We start from the raw sequence: 16,711 nt of genomic DNA, 5'->3' as shown, positions 1-16,711 counted from the left end.
ATTGTAACTGAACACAAGTTCCACCTTTTCGATATACAACATGTGTAACATTCTAGACACTGTTTCATATCTATAAGGGCATGTCTATATACACAATGTGTAACAATCTATTATTTTTGTTCCCTTTTATTGTGTTTTAAGGTCATATGTAATCATTACATTGTGCTTCAACATCATGCGCGGATCCAGCCAATTTTCTCAGAGGGGGTCCGACCGAACCGTTACTATGTGTCTTTATATACTAAATAATTTGATGTGTTTTTGTGGATGTTAGCCATTTACATGTACAGGGTTGTCAATAAGTTTTTGTTGAACAGGCTGAAATAGAAAAGTAGCGGACCAGGTAGAGGGAAAATTTTGAAATTCAGCGCTTCATTTCCTGCATTCTGGGGCATTTTAGGAGCATTTAAGAACACCTTTTCCACTGCAGTTTTATATACAACATACCCCTTATTTTCACATTTTTATGAGCTGACCTGTTAAGTTTGGGAAAAATAAATAAAATAAAGCTTTCTGAAAGGTAAAATTCTTTGTTTCTTTGAGATAATTAACATAAATATGAATTACGTCGGGGTCGTATGTAGCAGCAGACACATACACTTTGAATGCGGTCCTAATGTTGCCTTTTTTCTTTCCTTCTTCTCTTCTTTCCTTATTTTTAGGATTTTCCTGTGTGGGTGGGTGGGGGTTCAACCCTCTGGATCCGCGCATGAACATACAATTTGCTCATCCAAAATAATTCTTACAAATAAGACAATTACAAATAACTAGTAAAATATAGGGGTGCCTTTGAAATTATCTCAGAAAAGCGGCAGGGTAAACAAATACGAAAACTCGCGCTTCCCAATTTTAGTTTGCGGACCGCATTTGAACTGCGGTAATGCTTTAAGGGTCGCTGAATACAGTTTGTCTTGCATTTCTCTGCATGGTAAACTGATTCGTTTATCAAGTGGGTATATACAATTTAGGTCTTTAAGTGAATGTAATTCTAGAAGGTAAACAAATCCGGTTCTAAATGCCTGGATGCATATCTTAGTGTTTTATTACCTGTAGGCTATAACATTAGATGCAAGATATATCAATTAGTTCATTACCTTTAATGTTGACTAACAATATAGCCACAAGGCGAATGCACTAATCTATATCTTATATCAACGTTTGTAAGGTAAGTCTTTGATCTTTACCTTGACCCAAGCAACCCAAAATACAACCAAATCATGACTTCTTTGTAAGCTTCATAAATTCATTGCTGAAGTTATTGAGCAGAAATAAATTTCTACTTTAAGTAACAGCGACATTGACCCCAGTGACCGGAATGCATACCGTACACCACTTTCCAAGAAAGCTGCATACCGCTACCTCAGTACAAAAATTGGATAACTCCATTGACTTAAAGAAGGACTTTTTCACTTTTTGCGCTAAGGTTGGTCACAATGTCCATAACAAAAATGGACCTTCCTTTGAATACGTATAAGCCAGCTCGATGATCAGAATGTCATTGTAGACCTGACGTTAAGCCATTGACACAAGTTTTCATTTGAATATCGATGAGCAATATTAAAACGCCAAAAATTGTGATGAATATAAAGGATTTGTCCGTTGGCAAGACGCGCAATAATCTTTTGTAAGCCTCATATATGAAATCAGGTCTTTTGCTGAGTATCCTAACATGAATGGCTAAGCAAGTAACTTGGAAGATACATGTATACGCTGTATATTGTGACTGACGCTCAACCATTTCGAGACAAAACGTGTAACATTCTAAACACATTTTCGTACAATACAGGGGCATGTCTCAACATTCTAATTTGTTTGTGTTCTTATAATCATGCATCAACGGTGTAGCATTACATTTTTGCAAGTGTATGATCATTTTAATCGAGTTCTACATGGGCGTAGGAGCGAGTTTAACTTTGGGGGGGGGGCCAAACCTTTTCGACCGGCAGCGAGGGGAGGGTGCGTGGGGCGGCAAGGTACCCCCGGTGCATTATTCATGACAGAGCCTTGTACAGGGGCCAAATGGGCCATATGCCCTCTCAAGCCTCTATGTTTTAGCAATCATTGAGTTATTCTGATGATACACATACGACTAAAATGAAAAACAAAAAAATACTTAACATTTACATGCGTAAACAGGCTTAATAGTTACATAGATTTTGCAGACGCTCAAACCGGAACTGTAGTGATTGCGCTGAATGATATAATATTTTATAAAATATAATCAAACAATCCTTGGCATGGCATGTACAGAATTCAGTACTCACACTACGGAAAGAGACAAGTCAGAATACAAGGGAAGGCCAAATGCAAATCAGAAATCAAATTGAAAAGAATTATATGATGCTAACTAAGTAAGTAAATGTTATATTAGACTGCAAGTTATATCTCTTTTCCAAAATATTGGGGGGGGGGGGGGGGGGGCAAACTATAGTTGGGCCCCCCCCCTCTCCTAGCTTTGGGGGGCCTGGCCCCCGCTGGCCCCCACTGCTCCTACGCCTATGTTCTAGTATTAGGAACTTGTGTAAAATTTTAGCCACGATCATCTCAATTGAGTCAGCAAAAATACGTTTCACCCTTTCAATGTTTGCTCATCCGAAGGGATACTTACAAATATAATATTTCATGTGGCATTTAATAGCTTCGTACTGTGACCCATTTACTTTATTCATATAAGAAGTAGTAGATATATTTTACATTTACTAATATTCAAGTGCATTCATTATTCAACGAAGGAGAGCGGAAAACAATAAGAAATTGCACGCTCACGTACAGGACAGGATGTCTTTTTTACCATGAAAACTCGTTTCCGAGCAAGGGTGGGCTGATCTGTTTGGATAGGAATGCTTCGAAGCCTACAACAGTATATCCAATGCCCGTCACTGTAGAAGAAACTGTGTGCCACTGGGTGGGCGTTGTGCCGGGAATCCGTGCATACGGGCCAGGCATAAAAGGTTTTATAAATTGTATAGTTAACAAATAATAACAGACAAACAGGAAATGCAGTTTTCTCTGCTTTATCTCAAATCTCAGTGGGTAGGATTGAGGCGTTGAATCATTGAAACAAAGCAGAATTAGTCTGCCTAACCCGCATACAAGTTCTCTACGGGCTTTGATTAAGAGATTATATGAGCCGTGCCATGGGAAAACCAACATAGTGGGTTTGCGACCAGCATGGATCCAGACCAGCCTGCGCATCCGCGCAGTCTAGTCAGGCTCCATGCTGTTCGCTTTTAAAGCCTACTGCAATTAGAAAAACCGTTAGCGAACAGCATGGAGCCTGACCAGACTGCGCGGATGCGCAGGCTGGTCTGGATCCATGCTGGTCGCAAACCCACTATGTTGGTTTTCCCATGGCACGGCTCATATAACCTACAGAGGTGAATGAACTTTACCTGAATACGACCTTGAAGTTTTGTAGAAAGAAATTTTAGCATGTTTTTATACAAATTGTTTTTTTTTTCAAGCAATTCCATTTCCACCGCTGTTTTCAAAGAATGTTGATGATTGATTATCCGAATAAAACATTTTTCTTTGTAACGTGTATCAGCCGGTATCGGCCTATTAGACATATGGGAATGATAAATAACATTTAGTAGAATAATCATTTGATTCTTTTTGATGCCTTTGGTAACACAATATGAACCGCTAAGTTTATTGAACTGTGCCCGAGTTAAATTTTTTTAGAAGAAAGCGATACGGAAGAGATAGCTGCGTTTTCTTTCCGTGAAATATGTTGGAGTAGATCTAGTTATATGTTCTTAGTACATCGACATGGTTTTCTTCTTTTGCATTTTCTATGTAGATTTTTAATTGTTTTATTTTTTTGCGGTGAAGTTGATCCATTTATCTAAACGGCAAATGAAAATATGGCATTTGTAAACAAGAAATGATTGTATTTAAATTGGTATTTCGTTGGTTCTGAAAATCAATAATTATAAGCTGTAGTAACTGGCCAAAAACTGTAGATAGCAGTGTTGCTCATTTCATTGACTTAATCAAACCGCGTCTGTTATCATTTTCTTGGTTGCATTCTATGCTTCTATTTTATTTATACTCTTCTGGACAAAAAGAACATGCTTTCTGTACATCATTTGGAAATATAATTTTGCACACGGTCTATAAAGTACAGAGTTCAAAAATAAAAATTCAGGCATCAAGAATCTCACATAACTGGAAAACTTCTGAAACAATTGTATTAAACAAACAAAATAAAAATTAGATGGGCTATTGAAAAAGGAACAAGGCAGAAAGAGTATACTAAGGAAAATGATTGTCTGAAGCGCTGATGACTGAAGTTTTCCTACGTACATTATTAACATTATCCCACAGCGATCTAAATTGGAGTTGCAAAAAAAGTTACGTCATAATTTTGTTTTATTCCATCAGTTTATCTGAGATCACTTTTATCAGTATTACATAATTCCTCAAAGGAGATGGGTAAACCCAGGATATGTGTAGGCTTACATGATTCATTTTTCTTTATTCTAATAATTCTCTCTTTTGATCATATATTGATTACAGTATTCTGTAATTAACCACCCGTAGAATAATATCTTTTCTTCTCCCACATAAATATTTCACGATACGTCATCAGTACCTGGTTTAGATTATTATTGACGTTGATATAAAATGATTTTTATTAAATTTTCTGTCTGCAAAACGCTAATTATTGCCTGTCAAAAATACTGTACTATATAGGAGATTTCCGTGAATCACCTATCACTAACGGCTGTGGGTTAGAAACTGCGCTTGGTTGAAAATTTCTTTCATGTGAAGAATTTACTCAGCTGGCTTAGGAAAGAGATGTACAGGCTGATCTTGTTCTGCACTGGTCGCAAAGACAGAGTCACTTGCCGCCAGCAGACTAAAGGTATAAAAATTGTCATTTATTCTGTCGGGCATTTCAGCTCATGCATCCGATAATAATTATTACTCACATTTCACTGTGAGTAAATCAATTATTTACTAATTTCGTGTTCCTATACTACAAAAACAACAACAACAACAGGTTTTAGGTAACAGGCATTAGTATTTGGCAGCATTTCAATCGACATGTATTGGCAGCAAAAATATATATTATATTATATACAAGCGGTACATAAAGCTACTTCTTAGATATTAAGTAGCGAAGTGTCTTTAACACATCAGCACTTGAATGTTATTTTTACGTACATAACTCCATGTATCCGAATAAGAATTGTTCACATTATCCATAAAGGTTATGAATGTTCTGCGTCATTATATAGATCCTGAGGGCGGCAAATGTTCCAATAGTAACTGCTTCTCAAACTACTTATTTACGTAAAATTCCATTCAAGTTAATTGTTATTTGTTCTGTAGGAGATATAAATAGTAGGAACATGACCAATGCGATGTGTCTGACATCAGTATCTGAAAAAGACTAACTACATATGTTAAATATAATGTCAAAATTAAGTAAAGACACAATATCAAAACGTATGCAGTAGTTCTTTGCAACTGAAAAAGAAACAAACTTCATCATTACTGAAGAGACTATAGACTTGCTTGATGCTGAAAGAGGGAGGGTGGGAGGGTTAGTATGCAACAAAAACAACTTCGGTGTGTAACTGCCAAATACCTAGCCTCGAGTGATTGACAAAGGCGTAATCCCCAATAAATAACGCTATAGAAAATCGCTCAATCGAAACAAAGAAGCGCGAAACTATCAAACATTGAAAAACATAGACTAGCTTAAAACCCAAAATAGACTAGCAACCACATACTAGTAACAGCGAAAAACGTAAATAATTTTATTTATGTGCGTCACAAACTGCGATAAAAGTGACAATTTAAATATATCAGTGGTACAACTGACAAACACTCAGATAACAGTTTTTAAGTCATGGTCATACCGAAGTAATTCAAAAAGTTAAGCGGTAAAACGTCCTATTAAAAACGTTAAGAAAGTTTGATATCTCGTGACATAATGTTGTTTTCAAATCAAATTTTGTCTTTTGGATGTAGATACTCGTAACTGTTTTCGTTTCTCGTTATTGTAATTTATAATTTACAAATGGGTGAAACTGCAGCTATTTGTGCGTCAAGGTCAATGCGATTTCATTGTCTTAGAGGTGACACTATAACTTACTTGTATTGTTCCGAAAGTTAAAAGCTAAATTAATCTGTAAAGGTGTTTGAATAAAGAACAATGATGTCACTGGTAACATAATCGGTTTGTCCTAGTAGAAAGCTATTGCAAATGTGTTTATCAAAAAGTAAAAGAACCGTGAAAAAAAGTTAAAAATATTGCCACCGCCTATGTAGAATATGTACTTGTCGCGTCAGTTGGCGATTTTATAGACAACTGCCATATACGTATTGCAAAGGATTCGCAGCACGAATCTGCTTAAATATTTAGAGAAAATTCTATTTTAATTAATGCCTGTTCTAAATGGTCGCTAATATCAGCGAAATAAAACCGTTCTACAGTATCAAGGTGTAGAAATATTTTGAAAGTTACTAGAGAAAAGCCAAATGATAGAGGTGGGACAGTATGCAAATATTTTAGTATATTTGATATGTTTAACAAAGGTTACTGAACTATACTTAAATAAAACACAGCAGGCATGATTGATGACAATACAAGTCCCAGGGAGATAATTGCAATGATTTCTTACAAAAACTGTTATTAAGCTAATTTGAATGTGTTCTATTTCTTCTGTTGTTTCCTAGAACATTGACATTGTTTGTTCTTATCGATTAGAAACTTCCGCATGTAAGATATGAACTTTGATATTTCTTTTGAAAGAATATAGCGCACGTGCCATGCACGATGGAAGTTTGGAAATGTACTTCATATGCAAACTGTAGATGAAGGGTGTTCTGGGAGAAATCTGCACCAAAAGTCAAGTTTTAAAAGTATGGAATCAACAAAGGCCATACATTAAGTTAACGGCTGGTCAAAAATGTTAGTTATCACGTATAGTCAATGACATTAAATCGTATAAGGTCTTAAATTGCGATTGTTGGAAGATTTGTAAGAAGTTCTTATGTTATTTATACCCGTCTAAACCCGCAAAAATAACAGTTCATCCTTATACAATGTATTCCCATTTTACAGTTGCTTGCTACAAACAATTTGTATTCTTGTCGTGTGTCATAATAGTGTAAGAAAATCAAAACAAGAGCCATGCTGGGCATGACCATTTCCCCGATAAAGCAAGTGTTTCGTGTAAGAAGTGGCCGTGAATAGGCAATATAATATATAAAAAAATAGTGGTTAAACCTAAAGCCAAAACAAATGCATACAGTTCCAAAATACCAGACTATACACAATGTACACTCTGTACCCAGATTGTTTACATGTAACATATATGTATCGGTACAAACAATAAGCATTCGGCTTAAATTTAAAGACCCAAATATTTTTTTACTTAGGTATAAGGGGTTTCACAAAAGTCGTTTTAAATAGATTCATTTTAACCACTAATATTCGGCTATTCCTAGAACCTAAGTAGGACAAATGAAACGTTTGTCATAACGTTGAATACATCTTTTTGCGATGATATTAGTAAAATCATATGAACGAGGTATATTTCAAAAGTTCAAACTTAGGAAAGAACTCCGGACTAAACTTAATGATCTTTTGCTAAACAGGCCCCCATTGTTTACAAACCATATGTATACTGTATAGCCCAACCCAAATGACACTTCCCCAGGGGTCTCTAGGTAGATCAAAAGGTTGTGGTGGGCCTTTTATATAATGACAGAAACTATGTTACAATATATAGAAATACGATTGGCATTGGTAAAGCATACGTTATTGAATTGTAGTTATTGAATCATTCATGATTTCATCTTACATAAAAGTATGAATACTAAATAAACATAAAACTGTATACTGCTATTGGCATAAGGACACGGCACAAAAATACGTTTCCATGCAAGCGAGAAAGCTGCTTCGATGCTTTGTATATTTTACTAAAACCGGATGTGTTAGGCTGCAGGTAATAAAGGTATTATTTTGTTTTAGTTTGGATATCATCGAATTCACTTTGACGCTGCTACAATGTAACCGTGCAGATACTAACTGTGCAATGCCACAAAAATGATCGCGCAAATAATGACATTTGTCACCGTTCGCCGCGCAACCAGGTTAGTTATGGGATATGCGATAAAGAACGGAAAGCCTCACAATTATTTCATACTAAACACTGTCGCTGCAATGGTTCGGATTCAAAGTCCAGAAGAACAACGGTTTCTTTAGTTTCTACAGGCTCATAACGCACGGTCGACCACACCCGGTGCAAAATTTGTGACACAAAGTGACATAATTTGCTTATAACCGTTGTATTGAACTACAGACAGTGGTATCTTAGTCGTTTAAAAGTTGGATCAACAATTCTTTAGCCTAATAGGCTATAAAATGTATTTTCATATTTTGTTTATATTGGTGGGTTTGAGTTTTATATACATTTACATAACATTCAGACAATTTTTATACATGTATCAAAAGGTATAGTACTAAATGTATCGTGTTTTATTACCTTCATTCCGATAAGAAAAACATTTTTTTTTCAAAACTGGAAAGAGTTTTATTAATACATTTCAATGTTTCAGGGTTTTATCCCATTTTTGTAATGGACAGTTCCAGTTTTTGTCGATAAATTTCTTCTAACTCCTCCCTCTATTGTTATTCTATTCATTCCAAGGTCAAGTGATCACAAGCGGTATCATAAACTAAACGCACGTGGTCTATTGTGTAAACTAGGTCAATCGTATTTGACAGTTCCGATTGGAAGTCTGTTTTATGTAAACATTGTTGATTGACAGTGTTGGATCCGTCAATTGTTGGGGATTTGCACGCTATTTTTCATATCTCAAAACTGTTTCAAGAAAGTTGTTCGTTCTCTGTCTTTAAACAAATACTCCTTCATTGACTGGTCGAAAAAAAAAACAAACTTGAAAACTTCGTTGCTTTAGTAAAGATATTGTGATTCTGGTAAATTAGGAAATGTAAATGACTGGACTTCTACAATGTCTAGATTAATAAAATAAGTACCTATCTTTCTACACTTGGACAATACCATTGGTACTTTAGTTCAATAAGCACAATACGTGTCTCTTGGGTATATCTAACGTTCTTGAGCACGCTTGTTAATTTCTCAATTGACTAGAAAGTTAAAAACAAGAGCTGTCTGTGGATAGCAACGCTCGATTATTCAAAAGCACTCTCATGAAAAAATTAGAATAATTAAAACATAAACAGGAAACAAGTTAAAACAGGGGCAACATTTCTCTGCGTAGAACTTCCCCCTCTCTTGATGTAATGAGATAAAAGATCACACACAAAAATGGCTTAGTTGAAAAAAAAGCGGCGTAACTTTGACTTGACACTGTATGTCAGATCATCACAATTGTTTCAATCCATTCCAGTTAGTAAATACTGTAAGAGCCTACATACAAAACTTTACAAATCAGGAAGCCAACGTATGGGCTGGTACAGTAGCTCTACCCACTCTTCAAAATATGATTTCGAGGAGGACCGTCATTTCTGTGGCTAAAACCCAGTATATGTTGTATATCTTCAATGCTTGTTGTATTTTGATTTTTTTTTGATCTTCTGAAAACAAACGCATCCGACAAAATGTGGTAAAACTTCACTTAACCAGAAATTCCATGATTGCACATGTCTAGAGCTATTCCTGTAAAATTACTTCAGTCTGTTGTGAGCGGATACACTGAACAGTCAAACGATGCCTTAATTAAGCAAACGTTTTCATTAAAAAAACGCACAAGTGCCGGCTGTTTATCTAACCTTTTGTGTAGTGAACACGGATTTCAGAAAGTGGAACAAACCAAGGAACTGTTCGGTTGAAATTGTATTTCCGCATGCGCAATTGTGAACTCGCGGAGACACAAGTTGCTTCCTTAATATTATTTTTAGTAAGCTTGCAAACTTGAAATTGTAATTACAGTGGCTAGAAATTTCCTATGTATTTTAGAAGGATGATATTTTCGCGTCACAAAATAACTATATACTTTTATATTTCCAGTTATTCATCTATATTATTAAGACTAAACTGAAAAAAGAGTGACTTCTTCTGCAAACGTATAAGTGAATATAACTTAGAAGAAGTTTTGAAAAACACATTTATAATTGTCTTGTAGTATAGCTGTACTATACCAGTATTTTCAGAATGATTTTCACGATGTTCCTATGGGAGTAAAAAGTAGGTCACTAGGCTGTGGTGGGTCTTTAAACGAAACTATAAAATATCGCTGACTTGCTATATTTCGTGACATATTGTGTTTACCAAGCAGGTCAACCTCTTTCATATCAATCACTGTTCTCGGCAATGAACAATATAGGGGAATCTGATTGCAAAAGCAGAATATATTAGACATAATGTAATAACTTGAAAATTCTAAAGACCTGTTTAATGACATCCTGCCAGTATTAATCTTCTTGGTTAAAATCAAGAATCAATCATAAATCATGCAAACATCTTGTCACGCTTTGATACTAGTGGGTAATTATTATAAAATCATTACATTTCTTGCCTTTTTATGTTCCTAGTTCGGGGATAGAATGGTATCTTTTAAACTAATTAATAATGCTCAATATAATGGAAATCTAATTAAGAGAACAAATAAAAGCATATTAATATATCTTTTAATGTTTGGAATCATAGAGTATTATACAGAAATAATTAACTCTGGAAAAAAACATTGTTTTAAGATACTAAAACTCAGTAAATGTTGGTAATCAAAATAATCTATAATACAATTAAAACCAGTTGAAAGCAAAAGAAACTCTTGATCGTTTCATGAATCACCCAAAGCGGCTGTTTTAGAACATAATTATGTTATTACAAGGCAACATAGAACAAGAAATAATAATTCATACTGACAAAACCTTCACCCGTACTATCAAAGCTTTTTATTCCATGATAAACATTAATTTGAGCCGTGCCATGGGAAAACCAACATAGTGGTTTTGCGACCAACATGGATCCAGACCAGCCTGCGCATGAGAAAACCAACATAGGTCAGGATCCATGCTGTTCGCAAACAGTTTCTCTAATTGCAATAGGCTTTGAAAGCGAACAGCATGGATCCTGACCTATGTTGGTTTTCTCATGGCACGGCTCATTTATAACCATGCATAGATTTAGAATAATTAAAACTATCAATCTCGTTATTATATTTAAACTGCACTCAGGGAAAATATGAAGTTGATACTTTCGTTTTGTGGTAAGTGTTAGATTTCGAGTATTTGGTATTTTTCCATGTATTTGTAAAATAACATGTAGAGAGAAAGAAAATGGAATAAGTAATAGAGCGAAAGTATTAACTGAATGGTCTAATACAGATTGTAAAGAGGACATTATATTTTTTATTTTAGCGCATGTTATGTTGGCTTTAAATCATAGCGCAATGTTTATTACATCATTTGAATTAGTGAATATCCATTAGCATTATCAGACACGTTACAATGTTTATCTAAGCCCAGATATATCTCATTTGACGTACAATGTATATTTATCGATTACCCTAATTGATTCAATTTCGCAGATGTTATCTCAAAAGAAATAATTGTTACATAAATAACATCTTCTCCAAATGATTCAATAACATCATGGTTTATATAAATAAATGTCGTTTCAGATATTGGAATCATTCAAAGCCCCGAGTTGACCTCACGAGATGATCAGAATAAATATCAGTTTCTGACATATCTGTAATTTCATAGTGAAATGTCCATATCCACTGTCCATTCAATAACGAATCAGCGATTAATTAATTAATTTACCTAGCTTAGCGATAGGTGAAGAGACTCTTGTTCTTAATGAGCATTAAATATAACACCATTGGCGGGACATACAAATGTAATATGTTTTTTCCCCCAAATTTTACGGTTTTAACATAATAATTACACAGCTTAAAGTTACCTTTTAGGATTAAACTCCTCAATGATTGTTTCTAGAATTTCTGTCAACATGGTGAGTGATAATGGGCTATTATTCATAATAAGCCATGTCAAACTGATTTAGTTAATAATTTAAAAAGAAATTCTTCACTTTAAGCTTTGCAATTGGCTGTGTGCGAAACACATCACCTTAAATAATGATAAATATTTTGGTTTAGAATAATTTATTATGAATAATACGTTTTGTGTGTTGTTGATTACATGAAGTAAACATATGATAAGGCTAAAATAAACATATGCTTACCTTTAAATAAAAATAGTTTAAATTATACATTCTGCAGCAAATGTTGAATTCGTCACTGATTTACTTACCCTCCTCTTTTTTATTGACGTGGTTTAGTAAAGTATTCTCGAAACATTAATTCTTTTTGAATAATCATTTTTTATCTAGAAAAAAAATCTTAGAAGGCCTTGACCGCCATCCGTATAAATTATCACATAAGCAAGGCTGTGCTACACTACCCAGAATATTTCTAAAGCATTTTTGAAAGAATAATAGGTCGAAATATTATATAAAAATATGAGCCGTGCCATGAGAAAACCAACATAGTGGGTTTGCGACCAGCATGGATCCAGACCAGCCTGCGCATCCGCGCAGTCTGGTCAGGATCCATGCTGTTCGCTATTAAAGCCTATTGGACTTGGAGAAACTGTTAGCGAACAGCATGGATCCTGGCCAGACTGCGCGGATGCGCAGGCTGGTCTGGATCCATGCTGGTCGCAAACCCACTATGTTGGTTTTCTCATGGCACGGCTCATATGTTGTTTATGCAAGAAAAATAGGTCCCCCAATTATGGGTAAAATTGATGATGTTTCAAGGGAACAATATTTGCGTAATTACAGGAAGCTTCCGTCTACTGAGACAATGCAATTGCCGAGATGTCATGGCTATCGTTATGTATCTAAGTTAAGAGCTGACTTTATATATCAGTTTGCTCACAATTATTATTAGTAACATTTTCAAGTTCAATGGACATGTTAAATCATTACAATTTTATTTGCAGATACATGTTCTTGTGTCAAGTTCTGTTATTACTCTTTAATGAACGCATACATGTTTTAACATGTTTGAAAGAAGTCAGGACTAGTTGCACTCTGTTACCTTATTTATGCGACATTTTGGGTTTTTATCAATATCATTTGTTTCAATACACCAACAATTATACAACCCAAAAGTTTGAAATAATTGAGAAGGTAAATATAACCGCAAGATGGTTATAATAATGATTCTTATTATCAAATAATCTTGACATAATGTACCGGATATATGCATAAAAAGGACAGTTAAAGACATTTTATGGTATATTTCTGACAAAGCTACTCTATTGCTGTCTGTAAAACGAAGCAAACAATCTGCTTTTGTCATTTCCAAAATAAAAAGGAGTATGTTTATTCTGGTAATGTTGTCATTTACAGTAGTGGTTTCAATGCCTAATAACAAACATAAATCACACGTAGTTCAATCTTCTCTGGCATATTTATGTCATAGGTCCTAGAATACGTCGGTGTATTATTTCATTATACAAGAGTCGTTCAAGAATACGTGACAATAATGGCCTATTTAGAGAACAAGAAAAACAAATAATGATTAAAGAACATTAGTCTTTTGGAAGGGCAATCTCTTAAAATAAAGCAAAGTCATATATTCAAAATCATTGTTGCCATAAAGAGGTAATATCAATTAATATGTACACTAAATGACAAGTTGTCATTATCTATTTCAATAATAATAAACAGTCATGACTCCATAAATAGACATTCATATCTAGACATTCATATCTAGACATTTAAATGATATGTACTACAAAGTATTAGTGCGTGTTGGATCCTTTTGATGACATGTGGAGAGATGTAGGTAAAGTGTAAATACATCTTCCAGCTAAATACACCTTGTAATAGATCAGCTATTCACTCAACACTTTTAAAGCACTGTGGTTGCAGTCTTGCTCAAAACATGTCTTGTGAAAGTACGGCAAGCGATGTAACCAAAAAGGCTAATGTCAGTCTAATATTTCTTTACAGAATATGCAACTTTAAAAAAAAAAGAAAAAAAAAAAAGAAACAACTAAATGTACCATATCTTCACTGTGACTATGATTGTTCTTTCTGGTACCATGGCACCAAGATAAAATGATAAGTTTTTCCTCAATTTTGAACACAGAAGAGATATTGAATGTTAAACACTTTAAATCGTTTAATGGGTTACAAGTTGATGGAAAAGTTGAGCATTTATCCCTTGTCATGTTTTTAAAACTCGGGAACGGTCTAGTACCTGAATATATGAGAGAACACTTTGTTACTGAAAACTCTGTACATTCATACTTCATAAGATTTAACAATGACGGAATAGGTTGGATCCTTTGGCAAAAAACATTTTATATGCAGCCTTTGGAACAGCCTTCCTACTGGTCTCAGGAACATAACCCGGCTACGTACATTCAATACTCGGGCCATTTAGGTGTCATGTGGACCATCTAGTATTTTTATTTTATCTCGGCAAGTGATAAATTTAAAGTTTACAGTTATTGCTTTTTATGTAAATATACAAGAGCAATTTTGTGTTTTACATAACATGCCTTCTGTTGCTATTGCGTATGTTAGCGTTTCAGATGGCGGGGATAACTTTTTATTTACACTGCCTTGTGACTTTGGAACATGATAGGGATAAGAGAGAGGTTAGCAGCATCATAAACCGGTTTAAGCTTGCCAGTGGCGATTTTGCCGCTGACCGTTCCAAGGCGGTGCCCCCTGTGCTACTTTATTTGTTCGTTTTGTGTTTGCTTTGAGTGTGTATGTGTCGGTAGTGTGTACGTCCACGTGCTGAGTTAACGTTTGGGGTGGCTGCGTTTTTGGAACAGGCTTTCCCTAATGGATATTTATTACTGTTTTAAGTGTATTAATTTCATGCCTTTCTATGCGAATTACGTATTAAAAAGGACCAGAATGGAAATAGGTGGGTTCCTCATTTTTGTGTTATCCTTGGTACGTGTGCGTTTGACATGGTCCTACTTATTGATTTAATCTATTTTTGGATCAACTAAAATAATTTTTGTAAAGATTGTGATTCATGAAAAATGAATTTTATTGCTTTTACTGTTTTCTCTTAATGTCTGTAATATACAATGTAAAATACATGTATGTGCATTATGTACAATGCCATTTTTCATGTATTTCTTGTCTGGTGACAGTGCTTACACCACTAATTGTTTGGTTGTCTAAGTTCAACAGTTAAATAAATGACTTATTAAAACATGCTAAAAGGCTATATTTCCAACCAGAACTAAAACAAAACGCTACAAATAAAAAGTTAAGATTGATTCGCTCAGACTTCAAAAGCCGTACCTTACCGTATTGAGATAGAACTGAATAGAATATGTAATAGCATATAATGGGATTCATAGTAGCTGCACGGAAAAAAGTGTTTCAATGATTGTCAAATCTTATAAACTCTTGACCTAGTTTACAGTGCTTACCGTACATGTACTTCAAACATTAGTCCGTCAGTTCACTATTTAGTCTAATTGTATCAACTAGATAAACTTTAAATGACCATGCAAAGCTGAAGTATACATTGACCTTATAAATGCATAATGGTATGATAAAACGTCCTCTTACTCCAATTCGTGTAAGGGTGCTGCTAATTACTTGATGATAGGAAATAGTTACTGGTCACCACTGTTACATTTAATTTGAAATAATAAAGAAAGTCTGCTTCGAAACAGTTATTAATTACATCATATGCTAGAAAAAATAACTACATTTTTAGATGTAATAACTACATTTTTAGATGTATTTTAGAACCATGTTTTTTACATCTTACCTGTCTAAGGTAAAGTGCATAGACATATGTAAAGTGAATTGTAGAAGAAGAATTTTTCATCTTTGCGGGTGTTTCTTATCAGTCACCTTGACACTATAACATTATTATTCATCTGTGAGAACGTAATAACATATCGAAGCTTTTTAGAGCTTTTGAATGTGATATTTCATATTAAAGCAATTAATTGCCACCATGATGAGAAAAACAATAATTTTTTGTTTGTATGAAACCTATAAGAAAATAGAGTTGCATGTAAATGTGAAACCGTAAAGATAATCTTTTCGATTTGTTTGTTTTGATAAATGAATGCACGCTAGCACATTCACTCGCACCCGCACAAACGCATGCGCACGTGTGTATATTTACACGTATGAAGTTGTTGTCTTTTGGTTTATTGAAATAACACTGGACAATTGAAATCAAGAAAACACTATTAAGTACGAAACCGCTATCAATGCCAATATAAGTATGACAAAATGTCAAAAAAACTATCAACTGTCTGCCTTAAATTCATCCAGGCAGACATTATCAGTAGAAAGTAGAAAAAATGTAAATCAGGTTCCTCTTTAAGATCATTTCATTATTCTGTTGAATATATCTTTTTTTTATCAATATTGTGGCCATAAACTAGTTGAATATAACACTTTTCGACTCATTTTATTGCGATCCATTGTTTACAGTTAAGTAATTTTCGAAAAAGTATCCAGCAAAACAATCTTGATGAATATTATGACTACAGAAATAACAACAGTAAGAGAAAAGACCTGTCTAGAAAGATGAAGCTTACTACTAGATTATGTATTAACCAAGAGTCTGTGAATTTGGCAGGGAATAATGAAGGTAAACAACAAACATAACATATAAAAGGATACGGGCATTAAAAAGCTGAATATAGGAATACCGCATTACTTAAAGGTTTATAGTCATCTAATATTAA

The sequence above is a fragment of the Mercenaria mercenaria genome, chromosome 9 (genome assembly GCF_021730395.1).
Source record: "Mercenaria mercenaria strain notata chromosome 9, MADL_Memer_1, whole genome shotgun sequence".
Classification (NCBI taxonomy): Eukaryota; Metazoa; Mollusca; class Bivalvia; order Venerida; family Veneridae; genus Mercenaria; species Mercenaria mercenaria.
Note: the sequence above shows the minus strand (reverse complement) of the source record.